At 42.8% G+C, this 18,656-nt stretch overlaps 14 non-coding genes across 14 annotated transcripts; 1 reads left to right on the top strand and 13 right to left on the bottom strand.

Annotated features, from left to right (window-relative positions):
- Positions 1-2,728: 2,728 nt before the first annotated feature.
- trnaq-cug (transfer RNA glutamine (anticodon CUG)) lies at positions 2,729-2,800 on the bottom strand. The gene has a single exon. It is a non-coding gene; the product is annotated as a tRNA-Gln (tRNA).
- Positions 2,801-2,914: 114 nt separating this feature from the next.
- On the bottom strand, positions 2,915-2,986 carry trnaq-uug (transfer RNA glutamine (anticodon UUG)). The gene has a single exon. It is a non-coding gene; the product is annotated as a tRNA-Gln (tRNA).
- Positions 2,987-3,122: 136 nt separating this feature from the next.
- Positions 3,123-3,195, bottom strand: trnaf-gaa (transfer RNA phenylalanine (anticodon GAA)). Its single transcript has one exon. It is a non-coding gene; the product is annotated as a tRNA-Phe (tRNA).
- Positions 3,196-3,291: 96 nt separating this feature from the next.
- On the bottom strand, positions 3,292-3,365 carry trnai-aau (transfer RNA isoleucine (anticodon AAU)). The gene has a single exon. It is a non-coding gene; the product is annotated as a tRNA-Ile (tRNA).
- Positions 3,366-3,462: 97 nt separating this feature from the next.
- Positions 3,463-3,534, bottom strand: trnap-ugg (transfer RNA proline (anticodon UGG)). The gene has a single exon. It is a non-coding gene; the product is annotated as a tRNA-Pro (tRNA).
- Positions 3,535-4,063: 529 nt separating this feature from the next.
- Positions 4,064-4,136, top strand: trnaa-agc (transfer RNA alanine (anticodon AGC)). Its single transcript has one exon. It is a non-coding gene; the product is annotated as a tRNA-Ala (tRNA).
- A 154-nt stretch (positions 4,137-4,290) lies between these two features.
- Positions 4,291-4,362, bottom strand: trnaq-cug (transfer RNA glutamine (anticodon CUG)). Its single transcript has one exon. It is a non-coding gene; the product is annotated as a tRNA-Gln (tRNA).
- A 114-nt stretch (positions 4,363-4,476) lies between these two features.
- On the bottom strand, positions 4,477-4,548 carry trnaq-uug (transfer RNA glutamine (anticodon UUG)). Its single transcript has one exon. It is a non-coding gene; the product is annotated as a tRNA-Gln (tRNA).
- A 136-nt stretch (positions 4,549-4,684) lies between these two features.
- On the bottom strand, positions 4,685-4,757 carry trnaf-gaa (transfer RNA phenylalanine (anticodon GAA)). Its single transcript has one exon. It is a non-coding gene; the product is annotated as a tRNA-Phe (tRNA).
- Positions 4,758-4,853: 96 nt separating this feature from the next.
- trnai-aau (transfer RNA isoleucine (anticodon AAU)) lies at positions 4,854-4,927 on the bottom strand. The gene has a single exon. It is a non-coding gene; the product is annotated as a tRNA-Ile (tRNA).
- A 97-nt stretch (positions 4,928-5,024) lies between these two features.
- Positions 5,025-5,096, bottom strand: trnap-ugg (transfer RNA proline (anticodon UGG)). Its single transcript has one exon. It is a non-coding gene; the product is annotated as a tRNA-Pro (tRNA).
- Positions 5,097-15,419: 10,323 nt separating this feature from the next.
- On the bottom strand, positions 15,420-15,491 carry trnaq-cug (transfer RNA glutamine (anticodon CUG)). The gene has a single exon. It is a non-coding gene; the product is annotated as a tRNA-Gln (tRNA).
- A 114-nt stretch (positions 15,492-15,605) lies between these two features.
- trnaq-uug (transfer RNA glutamine (anticodon UUG)) lies at positions 15,606-15,677 on the bottom strand. The gene has a single exon. It is a non-coding gene; the product is annotated as a tRNA-Gln (tRNA).
- A 136-nt stretch (positions 15,678-15,813) lies between these two features.
- trnaf-gaa (transfer RNA phenylalanine (anticodon GAA)) lies at positions 15,814-15,886 on the bottom strand. The gene has a single exon. It is a non-coding gene; the product is annotated as a tRNA-Phe (tRNA).
- Positions 15,887-18,656: the final 2,770 nt, after the last annotated feature.

Genomic DNA, 18,656 nt, shown 5'->3' with positions numbered 1-18,656 from the left:
TACACTGGTGCCCACAGCAGAAGCCTGCCTTTTCAGGACATATGTCTTGAAAATGGCCATGTTGGTGTTTGGCCTGGCATCGGCCTTAACCAGGTACCTGATGAGGGCTTGGGCCTCCTTGCTTTGGTCCTCATAAACTTCCTTCATGGACCGGCCCTGGAAGTCACCAAACTCCACCATCAAGCAGCCCTGGTCTCCAGATGCTCGGGCTTCTGCTTGCATTTCCTGCTTCCTCTCATACTTCTCCACTTCTTCAGCCATCTCTCTGATATGAGAAGTGTACTGTAGGAAGAGCTGTTTATTTTCGGACAGGGGGGTTGTCTGCGCTGTCTCCTTGGAAATGCTGAGCACCAAATACACTGCGTACCCCAGAGAGTTTTCCAGGAGCCATCTAAATCTCTGGCCCTGGTACTTCCCAAACTGAAGTTTGCAGTGAGCCAGTACTAAAAACTGGTCACTGGGGTCTCCACCGTTTGTGCTGACAAAAGAACGGGCCTCTGCCAGCACCTGCTCCTTGGGTTTGGCCCTTCCCGACTCCATATTTTCAAGGCGCTTCGCCTCCTCCGATGGCGCCATGAGGAGCCGGCACGATGTTGCCGATTGGCGGCGAAAAAAGGGGTAAGCGTACATTTTCTGTAATGAAGATCAGAAAGAGACTATTACCTCTAGCAAACTGAAAGATACCTGTATGTTAAGTGTGTAATGATAATTTAACAAGCTACATGTAAACCATATTACTGTGGTAATAAACATGGACAGGAATCTGATAAATGTACAAATATATGTAAAGTCAAATATGAAGTCTGAAATTTCCTTCTAGTAATAATTCTAGGCTCGGAGGAGGTCACTAGTATTATTACCAAATATAAGTAATATATATAAGCAGAGCTGGGTAGTAACTGATTACATGTTATTTCATCTGAATTACATAATCAGAATCCAAAAATTAAGTACCTGTATTTAGATTAAAAAATATATATATTTTAATATATTCCGAATCAGACTAAAGTTCCTTTTTTTATGCATTATATGATTTTATTTTATTTTATTTACACAATGACATTAAATTATTCCTAACTGATATATACTTCCTAATTCCTCTTTTTGATCTTTTAAATTTCTTTTCTAAAACAGCCTACTGCTTATATTCATAAAAAAAGTCTTCCAGTTTTGTGGACACTCACACAAAGACCAGTCACTAGTCAGGTGGAGATACAGCATTTGACCACTGATTTACAAAAATCATTTCAGGTTTGCATAAAGTGTTTCAACATTGCATCAACTACTGATAAACACATTCATTTTTATTTGAAAGATCACACTGTAGATATTTTTAACCACCTTCAACAAAGGCTTTTGTCTTTCAAACACATTATCATGCACACATTTTAACTAATATATTTAATTAACATACTTAAATTGAATATTTTAATAATTATCACATTTTCATGTTCATTGGTCCTCTGATGAGGTTATGGTCACAAGACATGCAGGTAAACAAAAAGAATATATATCATTTTTGTGCATTTTTAATTGATTTTAAAATGATTTACTTTAATTTATTATTTTTATGGTTTAATTAATTAGTAGTTTTTTATTTAACTCCCTGCAGTTATTTCACAAACATGTGTTAAATGCACTTAGTGTTGTTAATAACAACAAATACAATCTATTTTCTTATTCTTTTTTTCAAGATTACCCTGTTTAAATCAATGTGATAAACAAGTTAGGTCAAAAGTAATCTAAAAGTAACGTAAAAGTAGTCTGACTAACTTATATTACCTAAAATGTGTAATGTAACTGTTAATGGTTTAAATAACTAACTACAATTTGTCTTGTAACTTGGAATTAGTAACGAATTAACTTACAGTCATTACAGTTACAGTAAGTAAGTTACCCAGCTCTCTGTCTCTCTACATATATAAGTAAATAAATATTTTAATATTAGTATTCTTTTCTTCGCACACAATACACACATAGTAATGTAGGCTAATTAGGACTGTCGATGATTTTAACCTATCTGATCAGTAGCGACATGTTTTGTTCTGTATTTATCATTTAAAAAGTTACAGGTTCGCAAATACTTCAGAAAACGTGTGCTATACATGCATTGGCACGTTCTATTTTCCAAAAATACACACTATTTATGAACAAATAACGATATTAAATTATATTTAAAAATGAAGTACACCTTAGCCTTACCTATTGCAAAGATCGATGACAATAATAAACGGTCGCAGCGATTGGTCAAAAGTGAGCCACGGGAGAGTAACGCGATTGGTCAAAAGTGAGCCACGGGAGAGAAACGCGATTGATCAAAAGTAAGCCCCAGAGAGAAACGCGATTGGTCAAAAGTAAGCCCAGGAGAGAAACGTGATTGGTCAAAAGTAAGCCCAGGAGAGAAACGTGATTGGTCAAAAGTAAGCCCAGGAGAGAAACGTGATTGGTCAAAAGTAAGCCCAGGAAAGAAACGCGATTGGCTCATGTGGGCTTACTTTGGGCTTACTTTGGCTCAATCGGTGGGATGCAGTAGGCGCAAGCGAGAGGTAGCGGGATCGATGCCTGCATTCTCCAAGGGCCTCCTGCCCTTTTACGCGCACGTCCCCAAGGAGACAGACTGCGCTTTTTGCGGTGCGAAACGTACCCTCGCAGTTGCGTGAGCCTTTGGGGCCCACTGCTGTCTAAAGGATTTCTCAGAACGTTCCCTGCGCACCTTCGTGGCAAAAGCAGGTCCCACCGAGATTTGAACTCGGATCGCTGGATTCAGAGTCCAGAGTGCTAACCATTACACCATGGAACCTTGACGAGTGAGGCCGCTGCTCAGAGGAAAGCAAAGAAGAAGTCGCTTACGGCTCACCAGCAACAAAAACAAAGTTGAGCCTTTTTTGTTTTTATCTGCCGCAAGAAGGCACGCAGGTTCCACCGAGATTTGAACTCGGATTGCTGGATTCAAAGTCCAGAGTGCTAACCGTTACACCATGGAACCACAAGCGCCTCTTTGACAGCTGACCTGGAGGTAGATAGTGTTGCGGCTATGGGGAACCAGTCAGAGCGAGGGGTTGTATCCCAGTGAGTTTTGGTCACCGGCCACCCTCGACCAAAATACAAAAGAAAGCTGCATCTGCCGAAACCCGGGATTGAACCAGGGACCTTTAGATCTTCAGTCTAACGCTCTCCCAACTGAGCTATTTCGGCCACATCCCCCTAAGGTTTGGTCTGCAGGGGTTTACGTGACACCACCCGTCGCTTTGAGAGAAGAGCAGAGACGAGCTAACAGAGAACAAAAGACGCTGGCCCGTACGGGGATCGAACCCGCGAACTTGGCGTTATTAGCACCACGCTCTAACCAACTGAGCTAACCGGCATGGCTCCTGCCAGACCTCTGCCCAATTTCCCCAAAATTTGCTGACTGCTCGTGGGCCCCTTAGCAGGCAGAAAAGCTTCAGGACCAAGCCTGACCACTGGCTCGTCCGGGATTTGAACCCGGGACCTCTCGCACCCAAAGCGAGAATCATTCCCCTAGACCAACGAGCCACGCTCACGCAGCTGGCGCACCGCCGCCTGCCCTCGAGCGTCGCTCTTCACGTGGCTTTGAATGCAGGGAGCATCCGGAAGTCTGCGCTTGTGGCAAAAAGCACCTCGATTTCTGAGAAACTTGTTTCTGCCCTGCTCTACTCACCCTGTTACGGTCCTCAGGGGTGCAGACTTACTTGACCGCAACAGTCACTTCTGATACAGGATCACAATCTTGTGAAAGCCAAGTGGATCGTTTGTAATAAAGCAACAACAACAAGAAAGCCCAAAAAACAACATTAAAAACACTGAATGAAACAAGCAAGCATTAGAAGAAATGAGTCTAAAAACAAACAAGTTGGCGGCGATCATAATAACCAAAAGCAAAGAAGACAAATAGCAACAACAAAAGAAAGAAAAAATTAACTGCAATGGAAGAAATGACACACCTCGAGACAAGGTCAAAGGCAAAGGAATGAAAGTGGGCCTTTGAATGGATTTCATAATGGTGGTGGACCTAACAGGGAGAAGATTCTGCCTTCTGTGGCCAGGGGAATTAGCTCAAATGGTAGAGCGCTCGCTTAGCATGCGAGAGGTAGCGGGATCGATGCCCGCATTCTCCAAGGGCCTCCTGCCCTTTTACGCGCACGTCCCCAAGGAGACAGACTGCGCTTTTTGCGGTGCGAAACGTACCCTCGCAGTTGCGTGAGCCTTTGGGGCCCACTGCTGTCTAAAGGATTTCTCAGAACGTTCCCTGCGCACCTTCGTGGCAAAAGCAGGTCCCACCGAGATTTGAACTCGGATCGCTGGATTCAGAGTCCAGAGTGCTAACCATTACACCATGGAACCTTGACGAGTGAGGCCGCTGCTCAGAGGAAAGCAAAGAAGAAGTCGCTTACGGCTCACCAGCAACAAAAACAAAGTTGAGCCTTTTTTGTTTTTATCTGCCGCAAGAAGGCACGCAGGTTCCACCGAGATTTGAACTCGGATCGCTGGATTCAAAGTCCAGAGTGCTAACCGTTACACCATGGAACCACGAGCGCCTCTTTGACAGCTGACCTGGAGGTAGATAGTGTTGTGGCTATGGGGAACCAGTCAGAGCGAGGGGTTGTATCCCAGTGAGTTTTGGTCACCGGCCACCCTCGACCAAAAGACAAAAGAAAGCTGCATCTGCCGAAACCCGGGATTGAACCAGGGACCTTTAGATCTTCAGTCTAACGCTCTCCCAACTGAGCTATTTCGGCCACATCCCCCTAAGGTTTGGTCTGCAGGGGTTTACGTGACACCACCCGTCGCTTTGAGAGAAGAGCAGAGACGAGCTAACAGATAACAAAAGACGCTGGCTCGTACGGGGATCGAACCCGCGACCTTGGCGTTATTAGCACCACGCTCTAACCAACTGAGCTAACCGGCCTGGCTCCGGCCAGAAGTCTGCCCAATTTCCCCAAAATTTGCTGACTGCTGGTGGGCCCCTTAGCAGGCAGAAAAGCTTCAGGACCAAGCCTGACCACGGGCTCGTCCGGGATTTGAACCCGGGACCTCTCGCACCCAAAGCGAGAATCATACCCCTAGACCAACGAGCCACGCTCACGCAGCTGGCGCACCGCCGCCTGCCCTCGAGCGTCGCTCTTCACGTGGCTTTGAATGCAGGGAGCATCCGGAAGTCTGCGCTTGTGGCAAAAAGCACCTCGATTTCTGAGAAACTTGTTTCTGCCCTGCTCTACTCACCCTGTTACGGTCCTCAGGGGTGCAGACTTACTTGACCGCAACAGTCACTTCTGATACAGGATCACAATCTTGTGAAAGCCAAGTGGATCGTTTGTAATAAAGCAACAACAACAAGAAAGCCCAAAAAACAACATTAAAAACACTGAATGAAACAAGCAAGCATTAGAAGAAATGAGTCTAAAAACAAACAAGTTGGCGGCGATCATAATAACCAAAAGCAAAGAAGACAAATAGCAACAACAAAAGAAAGAAAAAATTAACTGCAATGGAAGAAATGACACACCTCGAGACAAGGTCAAAGGCAAAGGAATGAAAGTGGGCCTTTGAATGGATTTCATAATGGTGGTGGACCTAACAGGGAGAAGATTCTGCCTTCTGCGGCCAGGGGAATTAGCTCAAATGGTAGAGCGCTCGCTGTGCAAAAGAAGGAGCCCAATCTTTGAGCCCCCCCTCGCAAGCGAAAAAGACGCGAAAACGCAAGTGTGCCGACAAGTTTCCCCTGCAACAATATTCGGGCTATATTCCTGTGCGGTATGGATGAGTTTTAGTTACATGTGAAATACGTCACCCTCGGCGGGCTGGATTCGAACCCGCGGTCTGCGCGACTGAGTCGAAGTCCCGTTCTGAATCAAATGATTCGCGAATCGCGAAACTTGATCCGGTTGGACTGATTCGAAACAGTGAATCATCACGTTGACGCTTTACGTCGTGTTAAAAACACGCCCCATCCCACCTTGTTTTTATTTTTATTTTATTTTTTACAAATCTCGCCCTAGACATAACATTATATTGATTGATATTTATTAATTTGTGTATGTTATTTTTAAAAGGCATATTACATGTTTATGTTTATGGTTAAATACGCGATCCGATTGGAGCGAATCGTCACGTTGACAGTTTCCGTCGTATTAAAACACGCCCCCATCCTCACCTGCTTTTTCCACAAATCGCGCCCTAGACATATCAATATGTTGATTGATATTTATTATTTTGTGAAAATAATTGTTTGGTAAATATGTATAAACATAAATGTATATGATATATGTTTATGGTTAAATAAAACGAATTAAAATGTTGATATGTTAAGTAGTTGATTTTATGTTTTATGTTAATTATGTTTATAATATTTTTAAAAGGCATATTACTTGTTTATGTTTAAATTAATGAATAAAATGTTTTCTCAAAGATTATTATTATTTTTTTTGTATATGTGGGACATGATTTGATGGATATCATTTATCAGATTTAATTTATCTGATCAAAAGACACTTTAAATGTTCAAATGTAAAATGTTTAATTTACATGAACATAATATACATACACATAATATATACAGAAAAGATATAATTTATTGAGGAGGATACAGTATTGAGGGGTATACAGGACAATATGAAAAAGTGGGCCCATGTAATATATTCAAAATATATACAAAAAAGACATATTTATTTTATTTATTGAGGGGTATACATGACAATATGAAGGAGTGGGCCCATGTAATAAAAACAAAATATATACAGGAACGATATTATTTATTGAGGAACATACCAGACAATATGAAAGAGAGGGCCCATGTAATATAAACAAAATATATACATTAAAAGATATTTATTAAGGAAGATTCCGGAAAATGGGAAAGAGTGGGCCCATGTAAAATACAAAATATATACAGAAAATACATTATTTATTGAGGAGGATACCGAACAATGTGAAAGAGTGGGCCCATGTAATATATACAAAATAGATACAGAAAACATTATTTTTTTGAGGAGAATACAGTATTGAGGATGATACTGAACAGTATAAAAGAGTGGGCACATGTAAACAAAATATATACAGAAAAGATTGTCTTTATTGAGGAGGTTTATGTAGCTGCCGCTGTTCTGCCAACCATTCATCGAAAGATTTGCCATTTGAGGCACTCGGGCAAAATGTGGCATTGCCATACCGACTATGGCCAAACTCTTTCGTTTTGGGCTGCCCACATTTGCTGCATTTGTTAAAAGTAACCCCTCGCACATACTTTCTCTTGTGTACTCCACTTTCCTCCTCCAGGGCCCGTCGACGCCTGTTCCTCTGGGTGTAACGGGACACAGGAGCATCAGACGCAGGAGCAGGTGGAGCTGGGCCTGCACTCAATGTTGAAGGACCAGAAGAGGGGATCACCACTGACACAGTCATGTCCGGGTTAAGGACTAGTGTGCCTAACAATGACCCAGGTGCTGAAATGGGCTGCACTACTTCTGATGCTGTGGGGGCAGGTGCAATGGGGCACTGTGTGGTGGTGGTAGCAGCGGGCCGTCGACCTGGCCGCAGGATCGGAGCCTGTCCTTCCCGATTTGGCAGAAGGATAAATGGATGTTTTGGCCCTGATGTTGATGGCGCTTCATCCAATTTTTCCCTCGGCAGAGGAAGCTGCGCATCGGCCACAGCAATTGGGTCAGGTGAAGTCAGTCCCTGAGCGAGGACACTCATTTCCTGATTCTTCTGCCGACGCTGAAACCTGACAATAAATTACTTGTATTATAAATATGTTTTAAGAAGTATTCATTTAATTTGAAGCAAATAATGTGCCTTGCTTACCACTGAATGAGTGTCTTCTGGTTTAGCTCAAACAGCTGGATCATGGTTTCATCCATCAGCCTTCGACAGTTAAGCACCAGCTCTCGGATGTGGTGGTAATCGGTGAGGATTTTAGACCACCTGGGGGTGCAAACTCCAGCCTTCTTGGTCGGCGACTTGTGTAAAGCACACAGCTTGATACAAATTGCCTCAACCAAGCGACTGGTGTTGGGCCACTGTGCTGGACCCCCAGGATGTCCAATCAGACACCGTTTAACACTCTCCACACCCGGTGTGACTCCGGTCCGCTTCGGTGCTTTAAAGCGCCCATGTGTCAGCTGAGGCTGATGTCGAGGCTGATAGTTGACCCGCTGTTTGTCAGAGTCAGGGAGAGCTGTCCACAGCTGGATGACCTCTGTCACCTGCAGGTCAGTGAGGTAAGGAGCCTCACGAAGACCCACTAGGTAACCAGCCAGGTCCTGGACCTTGTCCCACCCAGCGATGCCATCGGGTCCAATGACTGCTCCCTAGTAAATGCAGATTAATATTAATATAAGTGAAATAAAATGGTATTGAAATTAAATAAAGCCCTTTTTTACCTGAAATAAAGTGTTTTACCTGAGCCTCGTTGGAGAGACTACTTCCAGTGTCGGATGGCTGTGACAGCACTGAAGGGGCAGGGGCAAGATGCTGTCCTTCTCCGCCAGATGATGTGGACGGCTCAGCCGGTGATGCCGGGGACTGAGGCAGAGGCAAAGATGAGGGGCTGTTTTTAAGATCACGGCAGGGGTCATCCTCATACAGCACTGGAACTGTGATGTCCTCCGTGATCTCTTCGTCAAACCCCTCATCTTGCAGGTCCTGGTCATCAACTGCCTCCACCAGCCTGTCTTCCTCCTCTGGGTTCTGGAGCACTGGAGTCAGTGTTTTGCCAGTCTGGCTGTAAAGGTACTCCATTCCCAGCAATTCACCTACAAGAATAAAATGGGGAAAAAAGAAAGTGTTCTTAACATTTTGTCTAATACATTAAAGGCTAAATAGATAAAATAGTACAATATATGAATGTGATCTCCCTGTTCATCTATGAATTTTTTTGTTTTGCAAAAATAATTCAAATGATCTATAAAAAAACAAAAACATGAATTAATGAATTTCTTGCCTGTATATGCTCCAGGAGGGCGATAGCGCTCATCCCAGGGCTTCCCGAAGACAGCTTGGCTAAGCCGGTCCACAGCCTCCCTCATGGCACAGCCATATGTCCGGATGGAGGATGCTCCTTTTATGGCGTCTTCCATCCGGTCATCATTCCAACGCATCAAGCCCTCAAGGAGATACGCTTGAAAATGCGCATCACTGGCACTGGTTCCTAAAAATTAAATAAACAAAAAAGTTTTGTACTTCACATGAGGTGCTATGAGGTAACTGGTTACATGTAATAGAGTTACATAATTACAATACAATTACACAACACATGCATGTATATATTTAAGAAAAATATATGTATATATATATTAAATATATTTATATATAATATAAATTATATGAATAATAAATATATACATGTAATTATTTTCAAAATATATACTGTATGTGTGTGTTTTTATTTATACATAATAAATACATATATTACACATATATTATATAAACAACTTTTGAATGTGAGTAATCGCAATTTAAATTACATTAAAAATTATAGCTACTAGTGACTTGTCAGGCAATAAAGCTTTGTTAATGCTTATGACATCAGAAAAGAACTGTAGTATTACTGTAGAGTGTGACATTTATTCATGTGACATTACTTTAAAGTAATGGAAGCAGTTATAGTGCTTATATTTTTGACAAAAAAAAATTAGTAATCCGTATGTATGTAATACCTGGAATAAAACGGTTTAGGTGGAGGTGGAAAGACTCCAAGGAGGTAGAGCCACGGGCACACCTGTAGCAGCACAGCTCCACACCGCCCTTCTTCAGTGTCCCCTTCTTCATGTACAGCGTAAAGTTCTCTGGGTCTTGGATACACGGAACGTGCTTCCGCTGTTCCTTCCATATCTGCTGGATCCGTTCGTGATTCAGCAGAGGAACTCCCAGAGTGTCCTTCCCGTCCGCACTGTCGAACAGATCAATCAGTGACCCGATCAATCTGGTGGTCTCCTCCACCCCCCTGGTCCTCCTCCGGCAGTGCAGTGCCAACTCTCTCCGGGTAATGCGAGCACTGACCGCCCTTTCTGAGATGTGGCCAGTCTTCTTTGCCGCCAGCTCACCCTCCTTTGCACTGCGAAGTGCAGCCACATCCTCTGGATCCCACTGAAAGATGCACGTGGACAGACGGGCCATGAAGATCCCGTAGAGTGGATGAGCCTCTGTCGTGACACCTGCAGCAAATCGCCGCATGAAATGCCAGATGTCGAGGCGCACTTCAAGCTCGACCCACTCCGAGAACATCATCTTCACCTGACACTGGCCATGCTGACTGCAGCAATCTCTGTCCACGTACATCACTTTTGGGGCTGCCTCTCCTGCGTCCCGGTAGCGCTTCATCAGGCCAGCTGCCATGTGGTCCAGTCCATGTCCCTCAGCGGCTGTAAGCACAGAGACGAGGACTTGGCCGTGTTCATTCCCCACATTTGTGCACCAGGCAGCTGTACCTGAAGCAGCACCTGCGAGTTTCTTTGTGACCTATTGGGAAAAATAAAAGGGTGACAAAACTGTATTCATTGTGAATGCACATATATCCATATCTGGCAAATTTCTGGATATAAACAGGACTGTGATACCTTTTTAGTGGAGTCCATCTTGAGAACAGAGCCAAAGACGGATGTTATTTTGGCTTTGACCTCATGCAGTCGCCACAGAACATCTCTGGCGTACACGGCTAAGAGCCACTTAGGCTTAGGTAGGGCAGGTAAAAGGGGAGGCTCAGCAAATACAGGAGGCTGCACAAGGGAGGACCTTGTGAACGGTTCGCAGGCAGTCAGGTACTGCAGAACACGCTGTGTCCATGCCTCACTGTGCTGTTCCGTCAGCTTCTTGTACAGCTGAGTCACACTGTTGCCCAGTCTCCTCTCCCTCATCATCCTCAGCACCCGGTTGTCACATGAGTATCTAAGGAAACAACAATATAATCATGCAAATGCTTTGGTTGTAGAAAAAAACACACAAGATAAAAGTGCCTAATAATGAATGATTGTCATGAATTACCTGTATGTCAGCAAAGCTGGAAACTGACTGCGGTGGCCCATATCCAGCTGCCCTAAGATGTCCTCGGACCAGGCAGGATACTTCTTTTTGCAGCCTTTGCACTCCAGATACTCAGTGGCAAGGTCATACCACCCGTCGATGTCCAAAACCTTGCGCACGGTGCGGTAAAGTCCTGCTGCTGTTAGCCTGTGCTTACCACAGTCTGGGCGAACACAGACAAGAGGAAATAACCACATCTTCAGCGGCATCCACAAGAAAAGGGGCCGACAGAAGAAGAGGTCTGGTGAGGCGGGTGGCTGACTGTTAATTAAAGGGGGCTGAGGAGGATACCACCAAAGCTTCAGCTGGGACACTAGTTCTGGCTTGCCGGTTCGTGGGTTGGCCTTAAATAGTGTGTTCCGGATCCACTCATGCTGGAAAGGTGGAAGATGATCTTTCCAGTGGCCTGGGAGCTCAGCTGGTGGCTGATGATGTGGAGGATCTGGTGTTTTTGCTGTTTCCGCCAATGGAGACGGACCGGCACAGGACTCTGAGTAAACAGTAACAAAAACAATATAAGTATGACCGTTGGATTTGATAGTACTACGCCAGAAAAGCAGCCCACAAGCAGCCTACGAAGCAGTAATTTTGGAGGAGTGTTAATAATCGTTATGCTTATATTTAGGCATAACAGTGAAGAAAATGGTACTAGTGTTAAGAAGCAAAGAACACAGCGTACACTGTATTATGTAAGAAAAATGGAATTAGTACAGTTCTTTGAGAATGAGAATCTGTTGTGATTAAGTAAGGAAAATGAGGTGTGATGAATTCAGTAATGATGCGCACAGACATGAAGCATGCACACATATACAATAAGGAAAAACTGTTCTTCTCATCATAAGAACAATGACTCTCCACCATCCTGTCTGCTCAGGGGGAGCTAAAGAGTGAGTGAGTGAGTGAGTGAGAATAGCAAGCAGTGTGAGAAAGTTATCTAGTGATTGTTTAACAATGGATAAGTTTAGAAACGCAAATAAATACACTGACACCTTTGGACATCCTTAACCTTTTGAAGAAATCCCACTTGAGGCATGATGTGACATAATTCTGTATTGTAAACAAAAATATTAAAAAATTTTGATTTTTATTTTTAATGCTTCCCATTGTATTTTCACAAAACATTCTTATAACATTTGTATTGGTGTCATATGCCACACCTGTATTCAGCTGTGCTTCACATTGTGATGCAGCAAATACCAGCTCCTCATCATCATCTTCAGCAGTGGAAACGGAAGTGCCTGGAGCACAAATGTTACAACTATTACTGTGACCAATACACAGAGACAAGTGTATGTAAGGTGGTGCTTACGTACCTGTAGCGAAAAGCTGTCTTCGGGCCAAAGTTTCTGCTGCTGGAGAAGGTAAAGTAGACTGCACTAATGGATCTGGAAACAGCAAGTGGACAGGTTTGCCATAACAATAAATGAATATGTGTACAATTTCTGTAGGGAAAATGTAATATTCACACTCCTACTCACAGTGTTTAACTGGTGACGCGAGTTTTTTCGCCAGCTGTGAAGGAGACAAATGTTTGCCATGCGCCAACAGCGCTTTCACAGTGGCGGTCCGCTGTACACCAGTTCGGATGGCTGCAGGTGGAGGTGCAGAGGTACTGGAGGCTGCGGCTGGAGGTACAGAGGCACTGGAGGTTGCAGGTGGACGTGCAGGACGTACACTGGTGCCCACAGCAGAAGCCTGCCTTTTCAGGACATATGTCTTGAAAATGGCCATGTTGGTGTTTGGCCTGGCATCGGCCTTAACCAGGTACCTGATGAGGGCTTGGGCCTCCTTGCTTTGGTCCTCATAAACTTCCTTCATGGACCGGCCCTGGAAGTCACCAAACTCCACCATCAAGCAGCCCTGGTCTCCAGATGCTCGGGCTTCTGCTTGCATTTCCTGCTTCCTCTCATACTTCTCCACTTCTTCAGCCATCTCTCTGATATGAGAAGTGTACTGTAGGAAGAGCTGTTTATTTTCGGACAGGGGGGTTGTCTGCGCTGTCTCCTTGGAAATGCTGAGCACCAAATACACTGCGTACCCCAGAGAGTTTTCCAGGAGCCATCTAAATCTCTGGCCCTGGTACTTCCCAAACTGAAGTTTGCAGTGAGCCAGTACTAAAAACTGGTCACTGGGGTCTCCACCGTTTGTGCTGACAAAAGAACGGGCCTCTGCCAGCACCTGCTCCTTGGGTTTGGCCCTTCCCGACTCCATATTTTCAAGGCGCTTCGCCTCCTCCGATGGCGCCATGAGGAGCCGGCACGATGTTGCCGATTGGCGGCGAAAAAAGGGGTAAGCATACATTTTCTGTAATGAAGGTCAGAAAGAGACTATTACCTCTAGCAAACTGAAAGATACCTGTATGTTAAGTGTGTAATGATAATTTACCAAGCTACATGTAAACCATATTACTGTGGTAATAAACATGGACAGGAATCTGATATATGTACAAATATATGTAAAGTCAAATATGAAGTCTGAAATTTCCTTCTAGTAATAATTCTAGGCTCGGAGGAGGTCACTAGTATTATTACCAAATATAAGTAATATATATATAAGCAGAGCTGGGTAGTAACTGATTACATGTTATTTCATCTGAATTACATAATCAGAATCCAAAAATTAAGTACCTGTATTTAGATTAAAAAATATATATATTTTAAAATATTCCGAATCAGACTAAAGTTACTTTTTTTATGCATTATATGATTTTATTTTAATTTAAATTTAATTTTTTTTTACACAATGACATTAAATTATTCCTAACTGATATATACTTCCTAATTCCTCTTTTTGATCTTTTAAATTTCTTTTCTAAAACAGCCTACTGCTTATATTCATAAAAAAAAGTCTTCCAGTTTTGTGGACACTCACACAAAGACCAGTCACTAGTCAGGTGGAGATACAGCATTTGACCACTGATTTACAAAAATCATTTCAGGTTTGCATAAAGTGTTTCAACATTGCATCAACTACTGATAAACACATTCATTTTTATTTGAAAGATCACACTGTAGATATTTTTAACCACCTTCAACAAAGGCTTTTGTCTTTCAAACACATTATCATGCACACATTTTAACTAATATATTTAATTAACATACTTAAATTGAATATTTTAATAATTATCACATTTTCATGTTCATTGGTCCTCTGATGAGGTTATGGTCACAAGACATGCAGGTAAACAAAAAGAATATATATCATTTTTGTGCATTTTTAATTGATTTTAAAATGATTTACTTTAATTTATTATTTTTATGGTTTAATTAATTAGTAGTTTTTTATTTAACTCCCGGCAGTTATTTCACAAACATGTGTTAAATGCACTTAGTGTTGTTAATAACAACAAATACAATCTATTTTCTTATTCTTTTTTTCAAGATTACCCTGTTTAAATCAATGTGATAAACAAGTTAGGTCAAAAGTAATCTAAAAGTAACGTAAAAGTAGTCTGACTAACTTATATTACCTAAAATGTGTAATGTAACTGTTAATGGTTTAAATAACTAACTACAATTTGTCTTGTAACTTGGAATTAGTAACGAATTAACTTACAGTCATTACAGTTACAGTAAGTAAGTTACCCAGCTCTCTGTCTCTCTACATATATAAGTAAATAAATATTTTAATATTAGTATTCTTTTCTTCGCACACAATACACACATAGTAATGTAGGCTAATTAGGACTGTCGATGATTTTAACCTATCTGATCAGTAGCGACATGTTTTGTTCTGTATTTATCATTTAAAAAGTTACAGGTTCGCAAATACTTCAGAAAATGTGTGCTATACATGCATTGGCACGTTCTATTTTCCAAAAATACACACTATTTATGAACAAATAACGATATTAAATTATATTTAAAAATGAAGTACACCTTAGCCTTACCTATTGCAAAGATCGATGACAATAATAAACGGTCGCAGCGATTGGTCAAAAGTGAGCCACGGGAGAGTAACGCGATTGGTCAAAAGTGAGCCACGGGAGAGAAACGCGATTGATCAAAAGTAAGCCCCAGAGAGAAACGCGATTGGTCAAAAGTAAGCCCAGGAGAGAAACGTGATTGGTCAAAAGTAAGCCCAGGAGAGAAACGTGATTGGTCAAAAGTAAGCCCAGGAAAGAAACGCGATTGGCTCATGTGGGCTTACTTTGGGCTTACTTTGGCTCAATCGGTGGGATGCAGTAGGCGCAAGCGAGAGGTAGCGGGATCGATGCCCGCATTCTCCAAAGGGCTCCTGCCCTTTTACGCGCACGTCCCCAAGGAGACAGACTGCGCTTTTTGCGGTGCGAAACGTACCCTCGCAGTTGCGTGAGCCTTTGGGGCCCACTGCTGTCAAAAGAATTTCTCAGAACGGGCCCTGCGCACATTCGTGGCAAAAGCAGGTCCCACCGAGATTTGAACTCGGATCGCTGGATTCAGAGTCCAGAGTGCTAACCATTACACCATGGAACCTTGACGAGAGAGGCCGCTGCTCAGAGGAAAGCAAAGAAGAAGTGGCTTACGGCTCACCAGCAACAAAAATAAAGTTGAGCCTTTTTTGTTTTTATCTGCCGCAAGAAGGCACGTAGGTTCCACCGAGATTTGAACTCGGATCGCTGGATTCAAAGTCCAGAGTGCTAACCGTTACACCATGGAACCACGAGCACCTCTTTGACAGCTGACCTGGAGGTAGATAGTGTTGCGGCCAGGGGGAACCAGTCAGAGCGAGGGGTTGTATCCCAGTGAGTTTTGGTCACTGGCCACCCTCGACCAAAAGACAAAAGAAAGCTGCATCTGCCGAAACCCGGGATTGAACCAGGGACCTTTAGATCTTCAGTCTAACGCTCTCCCAACTGAGCTATTTCGGCCAAATGGTAGAGCGCTCGCTGCGCAAAAGAAGGAGCCCAATCTTTGAGCCCCCCCTCGCAAGCGAAAAAGACGCGAAAACGCAAGTGTGCCGACAAGTTTCCCCTGCAACAATATTCGGGCTATATTCTTATGCGGTATGGATGAGTTTTAGTTACATGTGAAACACGTCACCCTCGGCGGGCTGGATTCGAACCCGCGGTCTGCGCGACTGAGTCGAAGTCCCGTTCTGAATCAAATGATTCGCGAATCGCGAAACTTGATCCGGTTGGACTGATTCCAAACAGTGAATCATCACGTTGACACTTTACGTCGTATTAAAAACACGCCCCATCCCACCTTGTTTTTATTTTTTTTTTATTTTTTTTTACAAATCTCGCCCTAGACATAACATTATATTGATTGATATTTATTAATTTGTGTATGTTATTTTTAAAAGGCATATTACATGTTTATGTTTATGGTTAAATACGCGATCCGATTGGAGCGAATCGTCACGTTGACAGTTTCCGTCGTCTTAAAACACGCCCCCATCCTCACCTGCTTTTTCCACAAATCGGTCCCTAGACATATCAATATGTTGACTGATATTTATTATTTTGTGAAAATAATTGTTTGGTAAATATGTATAAACATGTATGTATATGATATATGTTTATGGTTAAATAAAACGAATTAAAATGTTTCAGTAGTTGATTTTATGTTTTATGTTAATCATGTTTATAATATTTTTAAAAGGCATATTACATGTTTATGTTTAAATTAATGAATAAAATGTTTTCTCAAAGATTATTATTTTTTTTTTTTTTTGTATATGTGGGACATGATTTGATGGATATCATTTATCAGATTTAATTTATCTGATCAAAAGACACTTTAAATGTTCAAATGTAAAATATTTAATTTAAATGAACATAATATACATACACATAATGTATACAGAAAAGATATAATTTATTGAGGAGGATACAGTATTGAGGGGTATACAGGACAATATGAAAAAGTGGGCCCATGTAATATATATAAATATATACAAAAAAAAGACATTTATTATATTTATTGAGGGGTATACAGGACAATATGAAGGAGTGGGCCCATGTAATAAAAACAAAATATATACAGGAACGATATTATTTATTGAGGAACATACCAGAAAATATGAAAGAATGGGCCCATGTAATATAAACAAAATATATACAGTAAAAGATATTTATTAAGGAAGATACCGGAAAATGTGAAAGAGTGGGCCCGTGTAAAATACAAAATATATACAGAAAATAAATTATTTATTGAGGAGGATACCGAACAGTATGAAAGAGTGGGCACATGTAAACAAAATATATTCAGAAAAGATTGTCTTTATTGAGGAGGTTTATGTAGCTGGCGCTGTTCTGCCAACCATTCATCGAAAGATTTGCCATTTGAGGCACTCGGGCAAAATGTGGCATTGCCATACCGACTATGGCCAAACTCTTTCGTTTTGGGCTGCCCACATTTGCTGCATTTGTTAAAAGTAACCCCTCGCACATACTTTCTCTTGTGTACTCCACTTTCCTCCTCCAGGGCCCGTCGACGCCTGTTCCTCTGGGTGTAACGGGACACAGGAGCATCAGACGCAGGAGCAGGTGGAGCTGGGCCTGCACTCAATGTTGAAGGACCAGAAGAGGGGATCACCACTGACACAGTCATGTCCGGGTTAAGGACTAGTGTGCCTAACAATGACCCAGGTGCTGAAATGGGCTGCACTACTTCTGATGCTGTGGGGGCAGGTGCAATGGGGCACTGTGTGGTGGTGGTAGCAGCGGGCCGTCGACCTGGCCGCAGGATCGGAGCCTGTCCTTCCCGATTTGGCAGAAGGATAAATGGATGTTTTGGCCCTGATGTTGATGGCGCTTCATCCAATTTTTCCCTTGGCAGAGGAAGCTGCGCATCGGCCACAGCAATTGGGTCAGGTGAAGTCAGTCCCTGAGCGAGGACACTCATTTCCTGATTCTTCTGCCGACGCTGAAACCTGACAATAAATTACTTGTATTATAAATATGTTTTAAGAAGTATTCATTTAATTTGAAGCAAATAATGTGCCTTGCTTACCACTGAATGAGTGTCTTCTGGTTTAGCTCAAACAGCTGGATCATGGTTTCATCCATCAGCCTTCGACAGTTAAGCACCAGCTCTCGGATGTGGTGGTAATCGGTGAGGATTTTAGACCACCTGGGGGTGCAAACTCCAGCCTTCTTGGTCGGCGACTTGTGTAAAGCACACAGCTTGATACAAATTGCCTCAACCAAGCGACTGGTGTTGGGCCACTGTGCTGGACCCCCAGGATGTCCAATCAGACACCGTTTAACACTCTCCACACCCGGTGTGACTCCGGTCCGCTTCGGTGCTTTAAAGCGCCCATGTGTCAGCTGAGGCTGATGTCGAGGCTGATAGTTGACCCGCTGTTTGTCAGAGTCAGGGAGAGCTGTCCACAGCTGGATGACCTCTGTCACCTGCAGGTCAGTGAGGTAAGGAGCCTCACGAAGACCCACTAGGTAACCAGCCAGGTCCTGGACCTTGTCCCACCCAGCGATGCCATCGGGTCCAATGACTGCTCCCTAGTAAATGCAGATTAATATTAATATAAGTGAAATAAAATGGTATTGAAATTAAATAAAGCCCTTTTTTACCTGAAATAAAGTGTTTTACCTGAGCCTCGTTGGAGAGACTACTTCCAGTGTCGGATGGCTGTGACAGCACTGAAGGGGCAGGGGCAAGATGCTGTCCTTCTCC

The sequence above is a fragment of the Garra rufa genome, unplaced genomic scaffold (assembly GCF_049309525.1).
Source record: "Garra rufa unplaced genomic scaffold, GarRuf1.0 hap1_unplaced_001, whole genome shotgun sequence".
NCBI classification, from domain to species: Eukaryota; Metazoa; Chordata; class Actinopteri; order Cypriniformes; family Cyprinidae; genus Garra; species Garra rufa.
Note: the sequence above shows the minus strand (reverse complement) of the source record. Positions and strands in the feature narration are given on the sequence as shown.